The 27,422-nt window shown below is 41.6% G+C and overlaps 1 protein-coding gene across 1 annotated transcript in view; it reads right to left on the reverse strand.

The window, feature by feature from the left end:
* Nucleotides 1-27,422, reverse strand: part of LOC306805847 (cytosolic carboxypeptidase 6-like) — a gene marked incomplete at its 3' end in the record, with an annotated part of 269,622 nt that overhangs the window by 189,457 nt on the left and 52,743 nt on the right. The window contains exon 2 of the mRNA XM_079314059.1: nucleotides 9,205-9,294. The remainder of the gene's footprint in view (nucleotides 1-9,204; nucleotides 9,295-27,422) is intronic.

The following is a 27,422-nucleotide window of genomic DNA, read 5'->3' on the forward strand; positions in this document are numbered from 1 at the left end:
CAGACCATGTCCCATTTGTCCCACTCAGGATGAATGGCTTCTCCTGTACCTGGAATTAGGCACCCCCCTGTTCTCTCTTTGCTGTTAGGACACCAAGCACAAATGTTTCTAAGGGAACAGGACACAGAGCTGATCAGTGTCGTACTAAAATCATCACAGCACTCCAACTTTAATAACTATGAAAATTGAAAACTCTCAGTGATGATCCTTCTGGGTAGTTGGAGGTCATGGTGAACCAGAACCTTCCCTGTTGTCACTGTCTGTCACACCTGTTCTGTAGTCACCCAAAGACTTGGCTTATGATAATAGAAATAAAAAATATGTAATATATATAATAAATAATATATATATAATATATAATATCATGCTAATAATATAAAGCACGTCCATCTTTTTAACTTTTTTCCTACACACTGCACCACTGGCTGAAAATTTTAAAGTAAACTTTGGTAATTTTGATCAAAATTTCATATAAGAAGATCTACAGGCTTCTCCTTTCCTCCTCTTTTAACTGACCACAGATCTTTGCCTTTCTTTGTTCTTTCCCTTCCCCACCACATTTTTTTCCATCAGTGATAAAGTGACAAAAAAGTAGAAAAAGAAGAAAAAAAAGTGAGACAGGGGAAATAGGAGAAAAATAAGTGAGCCTGTATTAAATTTATAATAAAGTACTCTTTGAAAACTGTGGTATAAGAGGAAAAAATACAAATTAATTATTTTTCATCCATCTCCAATTATTGTTTACATTTAGCAGCAGCAAAGACTAAAACCATAACCTCCAAGTCAGAGCACAGGTACCAGAAGGGTGCTACCATCTAATAAGTAATTTGACCCTTGAACTGACACTATAGGGCACATCAGGGAATTGTCACTTAGGGGTGACATCAGCCACTAAGGAACCAAGCTTTCTGGTGAGAATGACTTTTCAGAGAGCTCTTTGCCACTGCTCAAAACTCCCCCAAATTTACCCTCCCTGCCTGCAGGGAGTCTGCACCTGCATTAGGGTCCCAGCTAAGCAATTTGTGCCTACATTTCTTTTTAGGTAAAATTAAGCAGAACTGGTAATGCATGCTACCATTACCCTTTCCTTCCATGCTCAGAGTGCAGAGAAGCCAGACTGCACTGAAAGAGCAAAGCCAGCCTCTACAGGGCTGCTGTTGGGGCAAAAGCCTCTTTTCATCCCAAGCCCTGCTTCTTGCCCTCCAAACAAGCCTTGCACCCTTTTCTCTGTAAGCTGAGAAGCCAGGGTGACATGTCTTTTATAAACATGTGCACAATGCAACAGGAGCATGTGAGCAATCTGTGCAGGGGCAGAGGGAAAATTTAATCCCAGTGCCCTTGTGTCAAAGAAAAGTTTGCAGCAGCCAAGTCCCAGTCACTCGTGAATGCTGTCTCCTCAAAGCAGAAGGAGAGGAAGGTAAGTGCAGGGCACCTTGGAGACAAAAGCACTGGAAACAAAATGAAAACAAAAGAAATCAATTCAGCTGAATCAAGCCAGGGCAGGCAAAGAACAAAGGGTCAGAAGACAAAGCTGGAAACAATAGAGCAGCAAGATTAATATCAGTTTTGAGGAAGAGCTGGGCACTGCTGGAGGAGAATGGAAAGGGCTAAAATGATAAAAACTAGAAGAGGTTCCTAATTGTGAATCCTGACCTGCAGCTTGAGCAGCACAGCTCTCACACTCTGCAGCACTGACTGAAAGGGTTGATCTCAACTTTGATTCCTTGATGGCAGTGATGGTCATTCATCAAAGTCCTTTCTTTGCATTAACAGAGCCATGCAAATGAGACCTAAGACAGCCCCAAACGTCCTGTGGTTTTTTACATCTTTGTCCTTAGTTTTGCATATTATTTTCCTGCCTTGGCCCAGAAAAGATCTGGTGCCTGGGTATAATACTGCTTCCTAAAAGTGCAGGACTTGCTGCCCATGGCCATACAGAGCAATAAACACAGGGAATTACCTTGATAACTGGGCAGACATGGATAAGCATCTTCAGAATCCACTCAGGCTGCAATTTGTAGTGGGGAAAGCAGGTCATATTAAGGAAAGCCAAGTGATCATGGAGTCCAGGTGAATCAATGCTTTCTCTTTTTCCTATCCTCAGCCATCAGCAAAGTGTGTACACCACAGTGTGTACAAACATGATGTCCTTTGTCCTAGAAGGAGGTTGGTAGGGCTGGGAGGAAATAATCTTTAAGCCAATGTTATCCAAAAGTAAGAGCAGTCAAGAAACATTGCAAAACCAGGATGTTCCAGAGATTAATTGGACAATCTCACATGAAGACAAAACAAATTTGCCTGCTGTTCTACAGTGAAGCCTTTCTCAATTCTCCCTCTTGAAGACCAAGGGCTCCTTTAGCTCTGTGATTACTGTAAAGAGGATTAGTTAAGTGAGGTATTCAAAGTCCTGCTCTGGGCAAAGGGCAAACCAAATCAAACAAAGCCACTTGACATTTCTTAGCTGACCTTGCTGTCCCAGAGATTAGGAGTTACTGGAAGCAGGAATATGAGCACACAGGGCTGGGATGGAGAGGGGTGAGCCTGCCTGACCAGACCAAATTGCTGCTCCTGCTACTGCAGTCCCAGACAGCAACCTCTGCTGTTGGTGGGGAGAGATGTCTCAGCCACAGATGACACAGCTCAGCTTCCCAGAATTCTAGGAATTTCTCTGCTGCTGCAAACAGCAGCACCCAGACCATGCACAGTCCCCCTCCCTCCACACCCTGCCACCACCACACCTTCTCTTCTGTGCAGGAGCTCCAGAAAACACACGTTGTAAGGGAGTGAATCACCTAACTCTACAGTCAGAGAAATTTAAACTCATCATAAATTTTCTGCAGCTCAGGAACCCACGTGTATAACCTCTCATACCTGCCTGACACCCCAGTGAATTGATTCAAAGCCTGTGGTATCTCATAACAGCCAATGTCACAGGAGTTTCTCTAATGCCCATTTACATCAACATGACTTTAAAAGGAGCTTTTAGTTCCATTACTCCAATAAAGATGTTTTATTATTCTCAGAACAACCTTTCCCTCTCCTGGGATACTTCACACTAAAATCTCATCCAGGAGATATACAAGGGACTGGCAATAGTGTTTTTCATGTTGCTTTAGAAGGGAGAGTGTGTTTCCCTTTGTATTAAAGCTCAGGAGCTATGTACTTTAAAAAAAATCTTGGTGGGAAGGATGAATGCAGTTTTACAACTTTAAGAGAGTTCTGCAGCTCATTTTATGGTTGGGCTATTGAATTCTGTTGCCTTTGTTTGCTTCATTTGGTTTCCTGAACTCCTGTAAAGGAGACCATGGACTGCAGCCCCTGCTGACCACGTTCCCTCGCTGCTCCCAAGTGCTGAGCTGCTCCTGAAAGCACAGGAGTGCTCCCATCCTCTCCTGACACAACTTGTGCTTATCACTGAATGCAGAACACCACCCACTTTGTGGAGAGATCCTATTCTTCTTTTGTCCAAGAGCAGTCACCCCTGGGGTGGAACTCTGCACCAGGGGATGCACTTTCCTATGGACTGCAGCCAGAAAAGATTTGCATAGGATACATTAAGTATTGAAAGGGAATAGAAGCTTTGTGTCTTTATACCTTTAGGATGGCAAGAGAGTATAAAAAATACCCTCAAAATGGAGCTTCTGTGTTGCTCAGTTCTCTTCAGCCTTAGCAATGCAGCCCACAAAGAGGAACACTGGAGGAGGCTCCCAAAAAGGCATTCCTGAGCCAGAGAGCATCCAGCCCTTGGCTGCATGGCCATGGCAGAGCTTCCTCCTGCACCCAGAGATGCTTACAAACACATCCAAAGAGGAGCTGCAGACTTTATACATATGGAGGCACTCCCTTGGAGTCTAGAAGTAGCCAGGACAGCAGAAGTGTTTGCTTCCATTCTCTTTCATTTGGCAGAGAAGACAGAAGTGAGACTTGACAGTAATGTAACAAACATGCATTTATAGGATTCCTATTCCCTGTGCAATCGTATTTTGTTTCCTCTTCTGGTAGGAAACATAGCTTGGAAACGAAGATGAATTGGCTTGCTAGACAGAAGAATAAAACAGATAAAGTGAGATGCAAGCCATGCATTTATTCACATGCACATTCAGCCTGATAGGAAATCTGGCAGATGATGTCCCCAAGCTTCTGAGGAGCCAGTCATTACCACCACAGGAATTTCCAGGTGCTTTTTTCTCCTGTAGAACTGATGTTACCAAAAGCATCTTATACCAATGGCTGCAGAACTGAGTTTCTTTTCCTAAGGAGAAATTTATACCCTGGAGATGGCTAAGCAAGGCCATCACCTCTGCTACTTCAGAAAGGTTCTTTTCATATGTAAAGGCTGAGTTTACACTTGCATGTAAAACATGTCCTGGCCTTCAGTTACTATCACTTATGTCCTAATGCTCAAAAGATTCATGCTTAATAAGAGAAACAGAAAAGCAGCCTTCAACCATGACAGTATATTCCTCCTCTTTCTTCATAAGGAAGGACAGAATTTGGGAAAAATTCCAAGTAGAAGAAACAGGCTTCAAAAGGACCCTTCTCACACTTATGACTGTGTATCTCACAAGAAAAAAATAAAAGAGACAAATCCCAAACAAATAACAAAACAAAACAAACTCCATAACACAATGAAAAAGTCCTACCCAAGTCACATTTATTCTATTTTAGCAACTTCAGTCTTCTACTAACTCCTTCAGATTTCCTGCAGGATCAAATGCAAAGAATTTGAAGGCACTGCCTCCACAAAACAAACTAGAAAACAGTTTTAAGAGGCCACTTTGGAATCTGTCCAGGACTTACATCCTTCATAGCACCTGGAGCATCCTGGTGACATAGAGAGCAAGTTCAATTACCCACTGGCCCAGTGAGTCATAGTGCAACATCAGAATTGAGAGACAGCTGCTGGGAGATTTGTTTTTGGGCAGCCTGTTGCCAGCTATTCCATTCTTTAAACTTAGAATCAAAATTTGTACAACTTTTCAGATTTTTTCCCTGTCCTCTGTAGGCAAGAGGGTGAGGGTTAAAAGCACAGATGAAGATGCAAACAGAAAATCAAGAGACCTTGCCTGGTGTAATCTGTTTCTTCATTTCATATCATCTGATTTAAGCTGAAGCAAGAGGGAGCATTCATTTAAGCAGCTATAAAGAAAAAAAAAAGATTGATTGAAAAGTAATTTTTGCTCTGTTTCTTATGGAAAAGAGTCCCAGGTGTCTGTTTTTCCTATATTTTCTTTTTAATGGCTGTTCCCTTTTCAGCCCATAAGATTCAAGGTCACCTCCAGGTCAAATTACACTGAGCCTGAGATGCTCAGCAACTTCAAACCCAGCTGTGGGGTTCCTCTCCCTCCTCCATTCTGGCATCCCAACCTGAAAACCCTGTTAGAGCTTAGGGTACAAATTTCCATTTCTGCATTTAAATTGGCATGGTGGATGCCACAAATCAACAAATGACATCCTACTAACAGAATATGCTAAATCAATCAGTAAAATACATCTAGACATGTGTAACCTTGGAATTACTGACTGCTGGCAAAAGTCAGAGCATACAGGATGAACTTAGACATAGAAGTGTCTCCTACAGCTTTCTGTGTATGTGAATAGTGAGGGACAGTTGCTTTTCTCCCACAAAGAAAAGAAAACCTAGCAAACATATGAAAGAAAATAAGACTCTGAGGATATTGGGGGCTAAAAACACCTCTATTGCCAGACCTTGGATAAAATCAAAGCCTTCTGAAAGCTGCCTTATGGCCAGTGTTTGGAGGGTAGGGGCTTGCACAGATTTTACACACTTACCTGATGTCTGTAAGAATAATTTTATTTGCCTTTGGAGTAAAGTATGGAAAACAGCACACATTTTCTTAAATGAAAATACTGTGGGGGAGAAAAATGAGGAACAGTACCTAAGAAAGGAAAATAATCTAAATCTACAACTTCAGAAAAAATCCCTCAGAAATCTGAACAGCCCAAGGGAGATGAGTTCAGGCTGCAAGATGAATTTGCATTTCTTTGTGCCCACTACAAAAACCCTCCAGGAGCAGCAGTGGTTCCAGTGGGTTTAAAAATGGTCTATAAGAGCAAAATGAAAACAAATCCTCTTAATCCTGAATCCTAGTCCTACTTATTCACCCCTAAAAGTGGTACAAACTTCCATGCTCATGGTGACCATCACCATCTGAGAACACCACCCTACATTCAGAGGTGAAAGGGACTTGTGAATATTCTCAATATACTCTGATGACTGAGTCTCCATTTCCAGCCCTGAGCTCCACCACAAGCTGTTAAGAACCTCCAGGAAAACTTCCTAAAAAGGCTAACCAGTGTACTAACTCTTTAAAAGACCAAAACAGAAACAAAAACTTCTTAATCCATCTTTTTATGAAGAGGCCCTCCAGGGTTTTGTCTGCCTTTTAAGGAGCTGAACTGCAGCCTGGCAGCTGCACCATGTGTGAAATATTACAGCATTTGTTTGTAGCTGCTGGATGAGGTGCCTGATGATTCTAAGGAGGTCTGGCTACTGCTGCAAGCACTCCACAGTTGGAATATGACAGAAATGCCTATCCAAGTTTAAAATACTTGCACATTTGCAGGAAGGAAGGGCATTTGTATCCAAAACTCAGCTTTCAGTGGATTCTTCATAGTAGAATATGAAGAAGAATGACAGAGAAACAATTTTGAACAGAGAGATGACAAGCTTTTTTCTTCCCCACAGGAAAACAAAATCCTTGCTTAGATTCATAATATGTGGGTAAAGTGGAGGCACAAGCATCTCCTGATGCATTAAAGCTACAAAACTTGCTTCTCAGGGACCTTGACTAGTAAAAAAAAAAGGAAAAAAGACTGCAATAGGGGGCTGCAATAGGTAGCTCCTGTCAGGCCCCAGGAAGCTCCTGTTTGGAACATACAGCTAAAATCTCTCAGCAGAGAGAAGGCCAAAGAGGACAGGAAGAGAACTGGCCAGCTCAAAGACAGGTAGAAGAATGGGTAAGGAGCCAGATATTATCTTCAGACTTTAAAGAAGACAGTGACTGAACTGAATAAAACTAAAGATCAATGGGGGGAAAATGAAAAACAAAAAATATAAAGCTTTTAGCTAATTTCTAGTCCCTTTTGGACTGATTCTCCAGCTTGGGCAGTCACAGATCTGGTCTTCCACCCACAAGATGCTGCTTGCTCCTGGAGAATCTTTGGGATCAGTTTCCAGCTTTTAATACCCCAGGTGGTGAGCATGATCAAACGTTCAAGAAGAAATCTCTCCACCAAGAAAAAAAAAAACTTGACATGTTCCATATGCACTGAGCTGGCATCTGGATATAAAATGTGCAACACCTAACTATGCCAAAAAGCTTCCTGAGACTCCAGAAATAAAATTCCTAAGTGTGCCCTCAACTTCACTGCCAGAAGAATCTTTTTTATCCCTTCTTTTGATCCTCCCACACAAAAGTTTCCAAAGATGGAGCAAGCACCCAATTTCACATTTGGCAGCACTAGAAACAATGCTGCAATGGCCTTGAAATGTTTGACATTTCTACTTGTCTGGATGCTAATTCTGCACAGGCCAGGGCTCAGGCACTCCTGTGGATCCAGGCACTCCCACAGGAGGCAAGAGGAGCTGTCACTGCAGCCACAGCAAGTTTCTCATGTACTTCTCCAAAACTGATACCTCGATACCTCCTTGTTATTTTTCTTCAATTTCCTCCTTTTCTGTTCTTTTTTTTTTCATTTGTCTGTTTGGGTTTTCTTTGTTTGTTTTTTGCTTTTTTTCCTTACAAAGCACAAAGTTTCTGTGAGACAATCAGAGCATGACTTCTATCTGGCTGTTCCATCAGACTAAGCATGCCACCCGCTTTTACACAGCGTTTTGTTTGGGTTGTTTTTTGGGTTTTTTTTTTTTTTTTTGTTATTATTTCCCTTTTGAATAAACTCTCCATTATCAAAATAAAATAACATCATTTACAAAGCACCACCTCAGCAGCATGCCTCAGCTTTCATTTCACAGGGCTGTGCCAGCAGACACAAACAGAATCAAAGCAGCCAATTAAAAATCCATATTCATTAACAAACATCATGTGTGCTGTAATGCCCTGCATTGACTGTGGCACGGCAGGAGATGGGGAACTCGCTGAGTTCTCCTGCTCTCAGTCTGAAGCATTGTTTTATTAGGGGAAGGGTTTTACCTTTGCTACTCCAGGCCAGCAAGGAGAGCCCCCTGCAAGCCCAGGGGCTGGGGCAGCAGGAGTAGCAGCTCCTTTTTGCCTCAGAGAGATGCCAGGCACAGCAGCACCTTGCCAGGATGAGGAGACCATGAATGTGTGCCAGACCCTCCCCACAGGGGTCTTTGGGTACCAATGGCAGTGGACTCTGTGGCATCATGAGCAATAAACTCTACATATGCTTGATTGATGCAACTCATCAGCTCAGCAGGGCCAGGTCCAAGCTGCTGCAGTGAATTACCAAATTGCCCTGGCTCCAGGGGAGCCACTTTGATTTACACCATCAACACTTCACTGCTGCAGACAGTCACATGCATAAGTACAACATTTCAGACCTATACAATGAAGTTATATGAAGGCGTGCCAGGGTTATTTATTTATTTGTACCCACAAGCCTGAGATTTACAACTCTTTATAAATACAAGCTGGGCAATTTGCTTTCTATTTTTAGCAGGAATGCTTTGTGCAGGAAACAGCTGTCAGCCACTGGGAGCTGTGTTCCTCAGAGCAGCAGCTTCAGACAAAGAAAGGCCTCTTAGAATTCAACTGGAGAACTAGGGTCACTGCTTTGTGATGGAAAAGAAGCTGGAGATAGTACACAGCAAGAAAAAATAAGCAGTTACCAGAATAAACTCCAGAATAATGGGCTGGAAAAGCTCTGACAAAAGGACCTTGGCACAAATATACTGTATATGAGTGTGACTGTCTCATTCTTCCCAAATAGCTTCAGAGCCTCATTCTGTCCAATTCTGACCAAGTTCAGCAAACATTCACAAGACTTGGATTCAATCTATTCCTATGGCCTCGAGGAAGAGAAGCAGCTGGGTATTAGATGGGAGATTCTTCTGATATCCTCATTTTGGAAAGATCTGTCATGTCCCCTTTCAGAGCCAAAGCCATCCACACCAACCACAGGCACCAGCAGGAAACCTGATCCCACCAGATGTGCCCCCCATCAGATCCCACCAGATGTGCCCCTTGGTGCAGAACTCACCCTGGCAGACGAAGGAGGAGGGTGTTTCCCCAGGATGGACCCTTGCAGTGATGAACACCACTTTCTGTTCAGCCCCTGGACGTAGGTTTGCTGCAGCAGAAAAGGGCAGGGATTAAGGGGAAAAAAGAGAAATAAAGATCATTAAACTGTGCCCCAGATGTAGAAGCAAACAACTGTTAATTTTGAAAACACATCCTTTCATTAAAATCAGTCAGATGCTATAACCAAGCACAATCCCTGACCAGAGCCAACATCACCAGGTCTCCTGCCCAGAACAACCTGCACAAGGGCTGCAGGACTAATGACATGCAGCCAAACCTGCAACAACAAATTCAGCTCTCTTTTTAAACCCCAAGATTTACTGCAGTGAGTTTAACTGCACTGTAATTGTGCTCTCACTTGTGATAAATGTTCCCCTGGCCCACAGCAGTAGCAGTGGGGCTCCAGTCAAGGTAAAGCCAATTGCACCCTGCATTACACTTGGTACAAGCCTTAACAGTGCCAGGCAATGGCAAGGTGCTACAAATTATATTTATTAGGCTTTGCTTTGGAGGATTTAGAGATGAGTTTAAAAAAAATCTGTTAAGTGTTTGGGATGGCATCTGCTCCAACTGAAAGTTAAAAAAAAAAAATAGAGAAAAGAGACCAAGATTAAATCCAGGGACCTTCTTCAGTAAGGGCATGAAAATGTGCCATTTCCCCTTCAAATTACAGATAGGTGGAAGACAGGTTTAGATCCCAGCTATGCTGAATTTAACATGGGTTAATCCCTCAGTTTTGAAATCACACCACTTTGGCCACCTGCTTCAGCCATAAACTACATGGGTCAACCAGAATCCTTTCTTTGTTTGTGCTGTGACTGCATTTAATAAACAGCAAATGAAAATTATGCTCTTTCAAAATGGGTTCTGGGAGTTTTAAAGACTACAGGAGGTCAGGACCTCAGTTAGATGTCTTATCTCAACCTGAACACACACAGCAGGGGCAATGCTAAACACAGCAGGCTCCAATTGCTAGACAGTTTAAATCTTTGTTTTGAAATAAAAAGTTTACAGACTGGAAACTGAAGCCAAGCTTGCTTTTTTTTTTTTTTTTTTTTTTTTTTTTCCCTGTTTTAATTAGGTAGATGTATTGCACACATATCCAAAGTCACACTTTTGTTTTCAAATATGTGTGAGCGTCCTCAAGACCATACCTTAGTTAAGTTTTTAAAATTTCCAAAATTCTTAGAAATGCTCAATTTTCCCCATGGCAAATCACACCTTAAAGAGCCATAGGAATAATCAATACATTTTTTGCTGCTCTCAGGATACAATTGCAGCAGGTTTCTTCTTTTATTTCCTTAGCATCTCAAAGTCCTGCAGCTGCTCTCCCTATAACTCAGCCATTCATTTGTTCTTTCTTCACCATCCTCTGATGTTTTGAACCCCAGAGGCAAAGAAATATAAGAAAGAAAGTCTCTGCCAAACCCAGCAGCTGGTGGAGTCAATTCCCTTGGCAGAAGAAAAGTGGGAGGCAGCAAAAAGGAGCACAACCCCATCAGCTAGAAGTCGATGACCATCCCACATTATTTGCATTAAGTAGTGTGGGAGGAAGGACATAAATCTGCAAACCAACTTTAAAGAACAAAAGGAGAAGGCTGGGATCACTTTTGCAAGAGGAGAAGAGCTTTTCTCTTGGAAAAGCATTGCATTAAAGGGACTGTGGCTCAGCACAGATGTGATGCTCAGCAACAAGACTGCCACTCTTTGGATCTGGAACAGCACTGGTTAGGAATCTCTTGGACAAAGGATTGGTTTGGGGTGTTTTGTGGCTTTGCCTTCGTTTGTTTTCAATTACAAAATTGTTGTTATTTATGCCTCACAACATGTATTAGAATCATTATTTTAATTAATAATTTTCACTATGCAAGTCTATTTTAATTGGCAATAAATTAAAATCCCCACAAGTCAAGTCTGCTTTACTCATAATGGCAATTAGGAAATGATAGCCCTGTCTTTTTCTTGACCCATGAGCCTTTCCTTTTTATTTTCTCCCTCTGTCCTGAATAAGACAGAGCAGCTGTGCGGGCATCTGTCTGCTAACCAAGGTTAACCCACTAAACAACTACAAAACACCATTTTGCTTTTAAATTTAAATGTTACATTAGAAATACATCCTATTTTCTACTTCAGGATTGAAAAGATCAATCAAAATTAAGAAGATTATAAGTGTATAGCTTTGCTTAGTAGATGCCAAAAGCACTTAAGCAAAATGACAGAAAGACACACTCCATTTAGCCACAGCTTTGAGACTTGTGGAAATGCAGAGAAATCTGTTGTGGTACCAGTTTTACCCTTCTGAACACCATAGCAGTGAATCTTAGAAACAAAACTCTTTGACAAAATAGGTCTTCCGTGGAAATAAAGGAAAAAAGTAGACGTTGTTTTTTCATTTTCTGTTCTGGGAAGTATTTTGAGGATTGAAATTAACATTTTGTCTCCCCTTTGAAGGCTACCACTATCATCATCATGGGTAATATTTACCTTGACTTATGACTGAGAGCTAGTCTGGCACTGTGTGTTAACCCTGGTGTCCTGCTACTCACCCGCTGCCATCCTGCCTCTGGTCAGAGAATTCCCTGAGCAAAGCTGTGAAGATCTGAGATGCTATTCAGAACAATCAACACCAACCTCAACATCTATTCTGGCTCTCCAGCAACCACAGTAGTGAAACACCAAGTAAATTTCATACTGGAAAGAAACTCAATGAGCTGCAAGCAAACAGCTCAGATCTCTCACTCTGAATATCACTCATTCTGTTTGGCCCTCAACCCCCATGCACTTTCCTCTCTAAAGCTTTGGTATATTCAAGCCAATCACTTAAAACAGCCCCACTGGCAACACTCCCTCAGTTCTCACCCAGGAAACTGCAATTTCTACTCCTGGTTGCTTATTATGCTACTGCAACTAGAGCAGGGTTGCACAGAAAACATTTTCTACTTACAAAGAGATTCAGATCAAATTCTAAACCTTCATGGGAAAGCATCAAATTCACTCAGCCATTTTCATTCAATTTTCATTTTTATGCTATTATAAAAACATGAAAATGACAGTGTTTATATATAGCAGCTTAATGATAAGCATCTAGAAATTTCAAGCACAAATATTAAATTTATGGAATTCCATTTGCACCACCAAGATGAAGTACTATAACAGAACTAAGGTAGAACATCACTCCTCAACATCCAGGATCTTTCCTGCTACCTTGTCAGAACAGAATCAGACTGGAGATTTGTGGTTTCTTTAGGTCCTGCAGCCCTGATGAAGCTAATGATTCAAGTTCACAATGATGAGAGGTCTGACTCCAGAAGTCTAGAAAAGACTTCCAGAAGGCCTTTAAGTTGCTGCCCATCAGGAGAACTTGGGAGTGAGTTTCACTTTTTTGCAGAGAACTTCAAAGCCAAGGAAAGCACTAGAAAAATCTTGTCATCTCTGGAAAGCCAGAAGGCTTTAATCCATGAGAACCCATCCTAAAAACATAAGGCCAAATAACGTTTTGATTGAAATACCCACATATATTTTAATGGAATGTTATCCACTGCAAATGAATTCCATATTGTCATCCTGTCTCAGGTACTTTGCAGGATGAGGTGGGCTGTTGCCAGCATTTTTTTATGCAAAACTCTGTGAGTTAAGGACTCCACAGAGGAAATCAAAACAATTATATACTGCATTACACTCCTCTGTGCTACCCCAGCTCGTTTGTGCCCAACAGAGCTGGAACATCCATGTGGAAACTGAACACTGGTATTGGTGCTGCCCCGAGTGCCTCATTCACCATGCTAACCTGCTTTAGCAAATCAAATCCAAGCACCATTTACTGTACTCTGTTTTTTCCTACGAGGCCAGATCAGCACTTAATCCCGTTTATTTTTGCTCCTTCTGGCCACGAATGTCATTTCAGGTAAGAGCACCATCTCAGCAATGCAAGAGTGCAAAGGAACAGAATTTTTGGTTGCTACCCAATCTCACTGGACCGGTGAGGTCAGATTGTCTTTTTTGCCTTCCTATAGTTGGCTTGAGCAGTACAAAGAGACTGAGGGGGACAGAAGGTCAAAATGATGCCATTTGTACCACGGAGTGATGAGCAAAGACTGCAGTACGTGTTTTGGAAGTCAGACACCTATTCCTGTGTACTTTTACCTGGAATTGGGGGCAGCAGTCCTTTGTCTCCCATGCAAAAGCCATGGAAGGTCAGGTCTGCTACAGGGGACCCTCACTGCTCATGGACTCCCCTCCCATTCAGCCTGTCCTGCCCAGGATTTTATCAGTTTTTATCAGCAAAGCCTCCTTTGTGCATGGACCATCTACTCAGCAATGGTCCTGCATGTAGTTCTCCAATCTCCATCCAAAACCTTCCAAGTTTTGGATTTCTGTTCAGGCTCTGTCCTTGACTCTGTCAGGTGCTTAAGAGCATGATTTGTTTGACGGACTTGTATGGTGCTCAAAAATGTGCTTAACCATAATTTTGGCATGAGAGCTGTGCTGAACTGGGGCCATTTTGCAGGAAGCCTGCCTCTGAGATCATTGTCACAATGTTTTAAAGTTGGAGATTGTGCAACTATTATCCTTTATAGCCCGTTTTATGCCAAAGTCTCTCTTTCCTTTTACATTCCTCTTAAAGGCAAAGCTATTTTGGAGCATTTAATATTATTTAATCTCTTTACTCTGGCAGCATAGAAATTACAGGAACCATTACAATGGTCCTGTGTGAGTGTATGCTTTATTGATGTATATGCTGACCTAATATCAAATTGATTTTACTCAGCTTTTCTGCTGACCATGGAAAAATGCAAATTGGGTATTATATTTGCACACTAATTTTATTGGGCCCCTGTGTCTTCATAAAAAGATAAAGTTTGGGCTAATAAAAATAAAACATTTCTGGGGCTAATATAGGCAAATGTTTATGTAGGCAGGTAACAAATTGGTTTGTCATTTAGGGGAACATAAAGAGCACTAAAATCATCTTTAGGCAAAATAGATTGGTGGCTTTTGCTTAGCTTTTAGCTTTCATTTGCAAAATCAGTTTAATGTAGCACAGTGTCTCAAAGAAAAGGTGACACAGGATTAAGACATTAATTGTATTCCCCCTCCATAACTCCCCCTTATTCAGAGGCCCTGGGATTTGGGTTTGCTCTTGTTCAAAGCAAATTAAATATATTTTAGCAGAAAATTGGGAAAAGGAACCTTTAGACTTTTGCCATGTGTGAGCATCCTATTGGGACAAACAGGGGCAGGTAGGAAAGTGGGACTCAGTGTTCTGAAGGCAGATGCTGACAGAGCTATCAACACTTGTCAGTGCCACCAGGAATCTGGAAGTGCAGTAGCTGTGTGATGCTCTTTCTGGATGTGCCTTTGTTCCTCCCTCTCAGTCCTCTGTCACAATGCCTCGTGCACCCCTAGCAGCCTGGAGCCCTGCTGGAATGCAGCTCAGTCAACTTCCATGAGAGTTTAAGTGGACAGGCATATATCAACAGCCTAACTTCTTTTTATTGAAGGGAATTGGCCCATTTACATCTCAGAGCAGGCAGTGTTTCTACCCAGCTCTTGGTTTTCATCCCCTCCTTCCCCTTCCCTTCCTCAGTTGCTGGCTGTTTTGGAGGGGTTCCATGTGGTGGGAGGTTAAAATAAACAGTTTTGATGTTAATACTTGACTGCATTTTCAACTTAATAGCCCAGCAAAGGGATCTGACTGTGAAGCAAAAGGCCAGAAATATCTTCTGGTAAAATTATGCTGAAGCACAGATCGAACAACACTGCAGAGCTATTTGCAAAATCAGAAATGGCAAATGACTACAGAGCAAGAGCCCCCTTACCTCCCAGCCCCATTTGCTTGTTTTTAATCTTCATTACATCTTGTAAGCAACCATTTTTCCATCTGGGCTTTCTGGTACTGGCAGCTCAGTACACTTTAGAGGCAGGAAAATTAACTGCACGCAAAACCAGTCAAGATATACTCACATCTTTTCTCCCTCCTCATCTCCACTAAAAAAAAAAACCCAACCAAACAAAAACCAAACTCCAAAAAACACTCCTAAATACCTGAGGCTTTGTTTTTAAATTATACATATGCACTGAAACACAGAGTCCTATGAATAAGAATGGAAATCTGGAATATGAGCAGCACGTTGTTCGTCCTCAAATGGCCAAGGTGATGACAACTCACAATTAAGGATGCAGACAGTAGCATTTAATGTCACCTACTTGCATCACTGTCATATCATTACAGTTTAGCAGGCAGGTCCCCAGCCTGCTTTCTTTTTCCCTCTTCTGCTTTGCTATTTATAAAGTCAGGTTGGAGTGTAGATCAACCCCTTGCCCTCCAGAGACTGGAGGCACACAGTAAATTATGGGAAGGCTAAGTGGTACATCAAATGTGTCTCCTCAAAGCTATACATCATCTTGTTAAATTTGATGTCTAATCCCAGAACCCCAGAAATCATTCCCAAAATCCCAGAAAATGCATGTGTCCTTCAGATGATATAGAACAAGAAAGTAAAGTTTACCTGCAGGGAAAAGAAAAAAAAACACCAAGACAAAAACATTCTAGACACGATTTGCTAAAGTCTTCATTTTACTTCAGTGTCTTTCAATGCCATTTCCTTAAACACCACTGACTCAGAACTCACCCATCTCTATTTGAACACATGAACTCTGATCTACAGTACTCACTTTTTTTTTTTCCTTGCAATGGTCGACAATAAATTACAAACTGAATAAACCAAAGCACATCCTATTTATCTCTCTCTAAAAATCTCACATCAGATAGAAATGCAGCATCTTACATATGCAGTTGCACTTCTCCAGTCACCACCAGTGACAGCAATAATGATCTTCAGCCATTCCACAGGGTTCTCTTGACTGAGCTCCACAGCTCCTCATCAGTGGAGATGGAAACACTTAGGAGCTGCCTGCTGCCCCAGAGGAAGCAAACCTCACCCTTTGGGAAGGAATCAATACTAACTGGTATCTTTCTTGCTCTCTCTGATCAGAGCTACCATCCCTCTAGAATTCTCACCATCCCAGTATCCTTTACTTTTTACAAAGGGATAGAACTAAAATATTCAGATGCAAGACATTTCCACCTGAAATACTGCATTACATGAGTACTTTTTCAGTTTGTCTTTAAAATCCAGGGATTCAAAAGATGATGCTAGGACCTGTTAAAAAGCAATCCTCTATCAGCTCTTGCCAGTGGAGAGGGTTATGGCTCTGTTTGTTTGCAGTAAGTATGCATGGACTTAAAGATAAGAGAATAATTTATGTCAGAATTTCAGCCAAGGTAGAAAAGAAGGAATTACCACCCTCTCACAGAGTAGTCCAGCAGTTACAGGAGCAGCCAGGACACCTTTGATCTCTTTTAGTTTTTTCTCCCAGTTTTGCTGTGGCTTTGCCTGTGATTAACTTTAGTGCTCAGAGTTTCCCATATAAAAACTGAGAAAAACCATGTGCACTTCAGAACAGAATTGAGAGTCCCAGTACAGCTATTCTCAAAACTCTTCTGGTTTCTTTGAGATGCACAGCCACATCCTTGTGCTCATCATGGATTTTTCCAAGGAAGGCAAGGCTGAAAATGACATTTATAGCTGCCATGAGATGCAACTGCAGAATCTGTGAGTTCAGCATCTCTAACCTCTCAAGGTCAAAGGATAAAAAAAATAAGGAAGGAACAAGCTGCAACACGACATGCAAAAATCAGGCAAGATGTATCTGGGAAGCTGTAACTAGAAAACCTCTATTCACTGGGGCTAGGTCTCATATTATTCACTTAAGAAACAGGCAGAAAGTAGAACAGGAGGAGAATTAGGAGAAAAGAAAGTCAGAGTAGCATGAAATAGTGGACAAAGCTGGAGACATACTCAGGTATCTCTCTGTGAGGAAAAAAAACTGAAAACAACCAAAGTTTCAGCCTGCTGGGCTAAAGAGTCAAACCTGGGGGAGCAGTGAAACAACAGAACCAACATTGTCACCGATTAATCTCCTGTGTTCCACCTTTTTGACACTGACCTGAACAACATGAACCCTTCTCTCTCTGATTCTACCTAAACACCCATTGAAAAGAAGTGGGGACATGATCAATTACAGGACACAGGAGACGATCATTTCTCTGATTTATGTGCTGCATTAGACCCTCCCTGGGCAGAAGGACAAGGACTCAAAGGGTTAGGAAGAATAAAACCTGCAGTGTACAAAACCTTGAAAGCAGTGATCCCAAGCAAGATAAGATGTGCAGGGTGTTCTGTGAGGGGTTTTGGCCTTTGCTGAACTCTGACTGTGAGCTCTTCAGGAGCTGAGCTGGCGGTCAATAAAGAGCAACCTGCAGAAATGAGATTCATGAGGAGCCATGCTCCTCAGAACGTGGCACTGACCTCTCTGGGAAGCACCAGCACTCTGCTTGGAGAGAGGTTTGAGCCCACAGGCAAGAAAAAGCCACCAGTGAATTATTTCTCTTTTCATATTCACTGCTTACCTGAAATCAGAATTCGGCCCTGGACACGCAGCACCAAAAATTAAGATGCTCAGTAGAGGGTCTTGAACACAGATTCAAATTTTGAAATATTTCAGCAGGTGGGGGATGCAGACTACCCTCAGTGCTGAAGTACACACACCCCTAAGGCAGCCAGGAGCAAATCCTTCTTCACTGTAATATTAGACATTGACTTCAAATCAGGGTGAGAACCCTGTTCTTAATGTAAGCAGGATGGGAAAATGGGTTGGAAAAGGCCCCCTTTTCAAAGGCCCCTGCTTTTGTTTATTGATTCTTCAAAGATTTTAATCATAGAGACATGATGTCAAGGAGTTTCTGTCTTGAGAGGAGACAGAGCCCTAAATCAGCTTCCTTAGGTGTGTGCTCTCCATTCACTGCCAATGGCTCCAGCTGCAGCTGGGGTCACAGACATGACCTCAGACAGAAGTGCACCAAGAATATTGGACCTATATCTTAAACCCCAGAGCCTGTCTGCAGAAAGTCCTGCCACACCCTTGTCCTTTCCTTCAACAGAAAGCAGTGAGATGCATGCCTGGAGGCAGGTCACTTTCCATTCTCGTTAAGCACCAACAATTAAGCAAGCTGCCATTCTTATTCAGATGCTGCTTATGACATTTCCCCCTCTGCTGCAAAAACAATTATCGCAAAGATGTTTAAATTCCACCTGGACACATAAAACCTTCTCCTTCCCCTGCCAACCTGCTACCCCAGTCCCCTGCCTTGCCACAGACTGAGAACAGCTCCTCTCACAGACGTGATCCCCTAAAGCTGCCTGTAAGCACCACATTGACTTCATGTGCACACAAGTGTCCACTGAACCTAATTGTCCTTTTTGTCCCATCATTAGTTAGCAATAAATTCCAGAGGTGCAGTCAATCAATACAACACATAGGGCATAGGGGAAAACACATTTTGTTGCCTGCACTAGACTGGAAGGCTGTGAAGAGCTTTGTAAAACCTATCTAGTCAGCAAACTGTTAAAACCAATTTATACACACTCACACTCTCTCTCTCAAGGCAATAAGCCTACGGAGAATTTTAATTAAAGTCAAAGGAGCCTTTAAAAGTGGAGGGGGAGAAATCTAGCACAGCGAGAAATAAATTAATAAAAACACGCTCCAAGTTGAAGCTCAAGGGGATCACTCTCAGTCATCATTTATTTAAAGGATGGGACACGTCAAAGAGAGGAATGTCAAGTGGGAGATGCTGTGAAGCAGCAGAGGACAGAAAAGGCACTGACAAACTGCATGCCACAGCTTCTGGAGCAGATCATTTTTTGTCATGTAGGTTATACTTGTGGCTGGCCACCTGCTGCTTGATATTCACCAACTCTCAAAGTTAGGCACTGAAATATCTGCATTCTCTTTCACAGTTGATCTAGGAAAGACCTTTTAGCTCATCTAGACCATCCTTTCTGGTCAGCACCCAGTTTCTGTAGAAAAATATTCCTTTCTCTCAACCTGAGGGTATTTTTCTTGGTATTTAGCCAGCAATTTCTTTTGCTGAGTTTCATCCTATTTGTCACTTACTTGGTGTTTATAGTTTTTAAAAATTACTTATTTTTTTATGCATTGTTCTCGGTTTTGCTTGGGCCATAAACTACTCCAGAGGAACTGACTGATCCCTCCAGATGGGATCCAATATTGACTGCCTATCTTGACACTTATATAGAGAGACTTGTGCTGTCTATTCTCCAGCTAGATCCCTTGATAGAAACAAAAACTTTGTGGATTAATAAGATCCCCACATTAGCTTCCATGTAAAAGCATGGAAACAAAACTCATTTCCAATGTAGGAAAAAAAAATTCCAATTATCCAAAACATTAATAAGTATATTTGATAGTCAATGTAAATTGAATTATGTTTTGCCCTTTCCCATAAAACAAACCAAAACACTCTTTTCATGGAAAGAGGGTTAGAAAGGTTAAAAAAAAATGAAGAAAGTCAAAGTCATTACATTCCAATCAAAGTTGATAAATATGTAAATTACAGCAACTAAACAGTTGTCTTTGACAAATGGCTTCCATGTAATGGATTTTTCATAGTAATGAGGCTACAGTGCAATTGTTTTTTTAAAGCCTTACATTTCTCATTAGTAAAAAGTGTGAGTCAATGTGCACAATGGGCATATTTACCAAAAAAAAAAAAATATTAAGAAGCAAAAGATATATGTTTAGACAGCAGTTGACATCACAGAGGGATGCCAGAAATGGTGTCATTGCTTCCATCAGCCCAGACACATTGTTGATTTCTCTTTAATTAAGTAGCTTGAACTTGAGGAGCTACTCAGTGCCAAGAAATAGCCCAGGATTTTGACACCTGAAATTCAACTTTTATCCATCTACACCATCAAAGGTGCCAGCTGCATCTGCTACATAGGCCCTACAACACCTACAAAAATGGCAAAACAAGCAAGAAAACCACTTCATGACATAAGTAACTTCCCTGGCCACCAGGATCTTCCTGCCACTGGCACCTCAGACCAGGTCAGCCATCACAGCACCTGTGCATCTCAGCACCTTCCTAATGTTTGAGCCCTACTCCAGAGAAAGACATTCAAGAAGATGACCCTGGATCATACAGGGTGCTTTCAATTATCATTGTCCTCAGAACATCCCAGTATTCAGAAAGGCATCTCTAAGCTTCTACCTCTTGATTTCTGTTCACTTGATGCATTTTGGAATGACAGCAGGGCAGCATCAAAGGTGGTCTGAGCCTGCAACAGCTTTTCCATGTTAAGGAGCAATGATTGCACTGAAAACATCTCCCATATCACAGAGGCTGCCTTGCCATGCACCCAGCTTTATTTTAGCAGGACCACAGCATTCAGGGTCCCCTTCAGAGCAGGCTGCTGGCAGCCAACCAGCCAGCTGCTGCCAGCACTGAGCCTGCCTTTGTGCCACCACCTTGGACTTCTCTGGTCTTTTCCAAAGGTGTTTCCCCTGCAGGCATCTTCCCACATCTGCAGAAGCAGTGCTGTTTCCTCACTCCCACTCCCACCCTGATTTAAATAGGAAAAACAGACTAATTAAAGGGGAAGTGGGAAAGATTAATCCATTTTTCCAAGTTCCCCTACTCCCCCATCTTGTACATTATCCCCTATCACACTGGTGCTAACAGAGCTCCATTTACATATTCATATCTATGGTACAAAAATTCCTGAGCAAGTATAGGGAGAATTTCATGCCTACATCATTTAATACAATTTTGGCTGCTCAGCCCTTCCAGTTTGAGGGAGGACTGCTTCCACATCCCTTCACTATAAGGAATTCTGCCACCTGGCATTTGAATTCCTGAGCCAAGGATACAAACTGAATTTATATTTACTCCCAAACACACTCTGTGCACCCAAGGGTCAGCCAATACAGGGTGGTGATAGATCAAAGACTCTACTGCTGATTTTAAGTTATTTAAAGCAAAAACAAACCTTCTCACCCCAATCTGTTGAAAGTGTCTAAGGGTGAAGAAGGGAAAACACAGCCAGGGGGAATGTCAGTGGGAAATAAGGACAGAGGAGGTGGAGGAGAGGACTGTTTAAAAGTCTTCTATTAAGCCTATAAACCCTAGCTATATCTCTGCATGCATGCATTTCTTTTGCTGATATAGGATGCATACTCCATGTAATGCTATTCTTGTGAGCCAAGAAAATCTGCATGTAATACAGCAGGAGAATGCTAATGACCTTCAGCTGAGCTGGGATCCAGCAGCACTTCCCTTCTCAAAGGTAGACTTCAGAGGCAACAGTCAGCCTTGGGGTTCCTCATGGAGCTGAAAATCAGTGAATACAACCTGACCATACACATCCCAGTTTGTGCTAAGTGTCCCCCAGTTGTGCAGGAGATGGTAATGCTTCCCAAATATCCCTCAGCCTATACAAAAGGTATTTTTCAGGCAGCACTTTGTCAGTAAGACAAAAGCAATTCCAAGCCCATTCAAGTGATGATTCCTTGCAGCAATATGGGTTAACCAGCTCATCCAGCACAGACCACTGAGTGGTTGGCACAACCACCAGCAAAACATCTGTACCCCAAATCCCCACACCTCCCTGGTCCTACCAGACCTCTGATGGAAGCCATGTGTGACCCAACCATACTCTCCAGTCAAAAATATTTGAGAGATTTGGAGCTTTTTCAGATGCAAGAAAAATTAATATGGATTCTCCAGACAAGTGGAAAAACAAGATGTAACCCTGCTGTCCTTAGGAGAGTGTGCCACAAAATCTTGATTGGAATGAAAAGCTAAGTCAGCGCTTGCACCATGTTCTTGGTTTACGAACTGATTTAAAAGAAACAGAGAACAGATTAGTCCTAATTTGCTTTATCTTTGCATTCCCAATCTATTGATTATAATAATTGTAGAAGCTATCTTCCCATTAGCCACAGTTATTACCATACAGAGCACATGCAAAAGCCAGGGTGGATTTAAGCAGTTTTGTTTCCAAAGAGTTGGTTTAATGTAGCTCTGCACATTTCCAAGGCAAGAAAGGAAAAAAAAAGAGCTTCCATGCCATTAAATTCAAGCAGATTTTTCTCATCATTGCAGAATTTAAACTTTCAAACCAGACATGTCCACAGTGATGATATTTAGGACTGAACCCTGGAGAGGCTTTTCAGAAGTTGTCAGGGCTGAGCCCAGACCACTGTCCTAGTTTTGAGAAAGCTTCTAAAATGATGGAAAACTTTCTGAAGGTCATTGTCCTCTATCAAATACATAATGTAGCACTGTCTGAATATGAGGAGAGAAGTCAAAAATCCTGTGTTCTTTCTGTTGCTCTTCCACAGAACTGATGAGTAACCTTTCAAAAGACATTCAGGAATAAATCCGCAAACAGATTTAGCCACTAAAGTAGCCTAAATCCCATTTAAGTCCATAGTTTAGATCTTCAAAAACTGCATTCAGCTGTCACCTAGCTCAGGAGATGTCAGTATCCATAGGCAACCAGAGTTCTTCCTCTGGCCAAGTCTCCCAGAAATCCATATACCTCTGCCTCTCCTGCTAGTTTTAACAGATATTTCCGAACTGCACCTAAGGGAAGAGCACCACGAAAATCACAGAGGTAAGAAAATAGTGCCAACAATCTCAGAGTTGTCAACACAACTTTAAGGCTCAGATATCATTTCCCTGCATTAGGAAAGTTTCCAGGCCAAACCCCTTCTTAAGGCTGAAGACACCTGAAACCACATTTACACTTCCAGGAGTATCCTAAGAACATTAGACTGGAGATATTTTGCCTTTTTAAAAGTACATAGCATTAAATAGCACATGAACCAGAACCCTGCTTTCCCTCCTTCCACCCTGAGACCCTGAATAGAAAACTACAGGACCCTGATTGCTCTTGCTCAGCAGCTAAGCCAGTGAATATTGACGTAGTGACAAAGAAAAGTAGCTTCAGCATGAAGGTATAAGCACCTCTTCCCATCCCCAAAGCCTGAAGATTGGGATTCTCTGAGGGTTCAAATTTAGAACATAGTTTGGAAAACCTAAGATTAGGAAATCCTGAAATTAGGGGGAGTGTTAAAATACTGTTTCCCTATCCCAGGTGTCCCCTGACTTGTCTGTGTAACCTCAGGAGGGAGCCCAGAGTGAGAGGGGCTGACAGAAATGTGAATTGAAAACAGGGACAGAATCCAGGGATTGTCCTTAAGCACACTCTGCTTGTCTGCCCTGAGTTAACTGGGGTTTTTTAAACCTCATTTTGGGCTTTTTCTGGGAGCACAGGTGACTTCTGAAAAAGTGATTGTTATTTTAAGCAGCAGATCAGGTACCTTCCAAACTGAGTGGTGGGGCTCAGATTGCCCAGAGAAGCTGTGGATGTCCCAACCCTGGAATTGTCCAAGGCTCTGGTCCAGTGCAAGGTGTCCCTGCCCATGGCAGGGGGCTGGAATGGGATCATCTTTAAGGTCTTTCCAACCCAGACCATTCTATGAAGAAAAATTGGTATAGGGACTTATATATCCACCCTACATTTTTTTTTTTTTTTTTAAATGCCAGTTTTCACAACTCTTGCTTCATTTTCCTCCATTTTGAAAGCAGTAGCAATGATTATCTGGTTTTATACATTGCTTTGAGATCTTTGAATCAAATAAAATCTTTATATGTCCTTGCATTTAGTACTAAAGCCAAATTATGCCTGTTTCTTCTCTTCCTGTAAAAGAATTTGGAAAGTGCTTTCCCAAAATCTGCACCTTGATCATGCAGTATTTTATCTACAAAAATGCAGATCTCAGGTTTTTAGGGTGGGTTTGTTGCTTGTTTTTTTGTTTGTTTGTTTGTTTTTTGTTGTTTGGGGTTTTTTTTGTCAGTGGATAGAAGACATAAGAAGAGGGAGAAAAATAAATCCCAAAACAAACTACCAACAAATCTTTCCTGGGAATTTTTTTGTTGTATTTCTACTCCTCTAGCTGTGGGTCACATACATAAGTGGCCTTTCATGGCAACATACATCCAATATTATACCAATATAAATCAATAGTAGATATATTTTAGTTCCATTTTTAATATGCCATTCAATCTTTTTTTTTTTTTTTTTTTTTTTTTTAATAGAAAAGGAGAACCTGAGCTGCATATAAATGGGTCACAGTACCTCATGTTTACTGTTAAACATGAATTAAATCTGAGTAGCTTGGCATATCTCTATAATAAAAAAGGCACTATTAATAAGATTTCATTAAATGAAGAGCTAATGTGTAACAGCCTTATATCAGATATGTGAAAACAGAGTTTCATAACAAGGTTGGGAAAAGTATTATCAAGGACCTAAGTAGAAAATCTGTCTTTCTCGATACTGGAGGAATTTATATTTGAAGAGTGTTCTTTCCTATTGAGATCTTCATTGACTTGTACAAAAATACAGCTTTTAATCTCAAATCCCCACTGGCATTTTCATATAAGCACTGAAAATGCTATTGGGCTTTAGAGATTTAATTTAATGAAGGAAAAGTATTTCTATTAAAGTGTGTAATTTTTTTTATTTTATTTTTTTTTAAACACAACATCTTCTGAGGAACCAGGGAAACAGGATTATTTTAAGCTCTGAAAAACTGACTAACCTGTGCCCTTGTAGAACTCCTGCTTCACAAAGGAAGCTTAACAGCTGTGGCAAAGCCTGTAGGTGCACTTGAAAAGGGACCCTACTGTCCCAAGTTATCCACACTGAGAATGCCAAGCCTGGAAAAGGCAGCAGAAAAAGAGGAAAAGAAACATTCCCATGCAGTCAGGTTATTTGTGCTAAACTGCTTCATCATTAAGCTCCATTCTGAAATGTCAAAGATGGGAAAAAACTCACCAAATAGCACTAAATCTTCTGCATTAATAGACTGATCCTCTCATCTGTTCATGTCAAAGAGTATTAGGTCTGGCTGGGTAGGTAACAAATTCACTGTTGGGGTAAATGAAAGCCACTCCATCAATTTGGGCAGAATTGCACCCCTTGGCTCCTGGGGTGGGACAGGCTGATTTGTGCCATTTAAGATTCCCTCCATACTAATTCTCACAGCACTGCTTTTGTGAGGCTAAAAACCTTTGTTTTATCTGCAGATCACCCATGTCTCTCTTGTATGAATATTCATTACAAATATAAATTCCTTTTCATATTGAGAAGGCAAGTGCACTTGACACCAGGAGGCCTCTCAACAGGACACTGCCAGGGCTGACAAGCTCAACAGCAGTTGTTCTATTTGTGTGCAGAGCCTGCACAAAGTTAAAGTTTTTCAATTCAAAAAAAAAAAAAAAAAAAAAAAAAAAGCTTTTTTTTTTTTTTTTTTACTTAGGAACCAAGCTGATCACTGAGTTACAGCGATGCAAATCTTACAAGTCATCTACTAGAACAACAGCTGGGAGTTGTATGAAAAAGTACTGTGACAGCAGAAGAGGGTAGAGCAGATATGAACACCTGACTTCTCCTGAGATCTCCTACTTATCTCATATTTGGACAGCCAGCTCTGCAGAGAGGCTGTTTCTGCAAGGAGGTGCAGATAACAGAGTGCCCAGACACCTCCACAAACACAAAAAGGGTCATCTCCTGCTTCTGAAGGGAGACAACCCTAATGCAAAGAGAGTCTGCAGGGCTGGGATGGAACACTGACTCCTCATGACCAGGGACAGAGCTGCTGCAGGTGTCACAGCTACAGCCCAAAGGAGAGCCTGCTGGATCCCACAGCTCCCTTTCCCAGGTTTAGCTGCCCTTGATGTCTGTTCAACATCCTCAGCCCTTTCAGGTAAGCAGTTAATTTCCCCCAAGCATGAAACTGTGGGCAAAAAGAGAATTGTGCCATTGACCTCAATAGATCTGTGATTCCCCTGTGTGCTCAGCCAGTACAGCCACGAGTATTTCACTGCTTGGGAGTTTCTGTGACTACCAAAGGAAAGCCAGAGCTGGGATTTCACACAGTTTCCTGCATCAGGTTTGTGATTGGAGCCAAAGGGCCTCGTGCTTCATTTCACAAGGTTAAAAAGTCAAATATGACAAATCTGGGAATATGGGCAATCACCTGAAGTAGCTGGAAAAGTAAATGCACCACATTTGGAACAGTCACAGATGGAACATAAAATTAATTTTCATTTAAACCTAATTAAAACAGTGGTCAAAGATCATCAGTGAATCTTTATTAAAATAAACATATTGTTTGGGGGATGTTTGGAGAGATACACATCTGAGCTTGACACACAACCTTAATTGGTTCCATTTATTTTTTATTGTGGATAGCACAATGGACCACATTCATTGCTCTTGAATAGTCCCAAGATGGGTGCACAGTGCAAAGATAGACACACTGTTGATGCTTGGATTAAGAAGCATCCAGAAGTTCCCATTTCTACTCAAGTGTTACCCAAAAGTTTGCAAATAGTTATTATGGGATAGACTCCTTTTTGGTTTTGCATGAAGGCAATCAATGTTATTAAAGCATTTTTACAGTGGCTCTGTAGTTTCCTAACTAAAGGAACAGGAGATGCACTGGGTTATGCCCTGCATAAAACCACAGTCCTGCCTCAAAGGCTGTCAGAAAAGTGGCAGATTAGTTCCATTCTTCCACAATCCATAAACAGGAGAATAAAAACCTGATTTGATGGCACATGATCTGGGTAACACAAAGGTCCATCTAGTTGGTTTGCTTATTTTAAAACAACCATAGATTTTTTCAGTCAGGAGCCAACCTGTCTCCCTCAGCCAGTTTACCCAACTTTTGATTCAGAACAATTCTGAAAGGTGCTGACACCCCCATCATGAACAGCCTCCAACTTTGGATACAGCTGCAAACTTTACAAGTGACCTCTGTCACCTCAGAAAACCAAACAAAAATCCCAGTACTCCTGTTATCAAAAAAAACCAAAGCAACCTTCTGGGTAAGGCTCAAACCACAAGGGGCCATCCTTCAGCCAGCATAAATCATTCCACTGGAGCCAGGGGAACTGTGACTACTTGCCTCAGCTAAGGAATGGCCCCAAGTCACTGGCTCATCTCTAATGGCACTGCCAGGTGGGTGGAAGGGAGGAAACAAGCAGGGAGAAAAGGTTGATGCACAGCAGCAGACAGCATTGTTTTGTTTTGATTTTGTTGGTTTTTTTTTTTAAGAAGCTGGCACTGTTAATAGAAATCCTCCCTCTTCCTCTATTCTTATGCAAAGCTCAGATCTGAAGGTTACCTGCTTCCCCAGTGACTTGAAATGGAATTTTTTGTAAAGTAATCT

This window comes from Erithacus rubecula, assembly GCF_903797595.1.
Source record: "Erithacus rubecula genome assembly, chromosome: 10".
NCBI classification, from domain to species: domain Eukaryota; kingdom Metazoa; phylum Chordata; class Aves; order Passeriformes; family Muscicapidae; genus Erithacus; species Erithacus rubecula.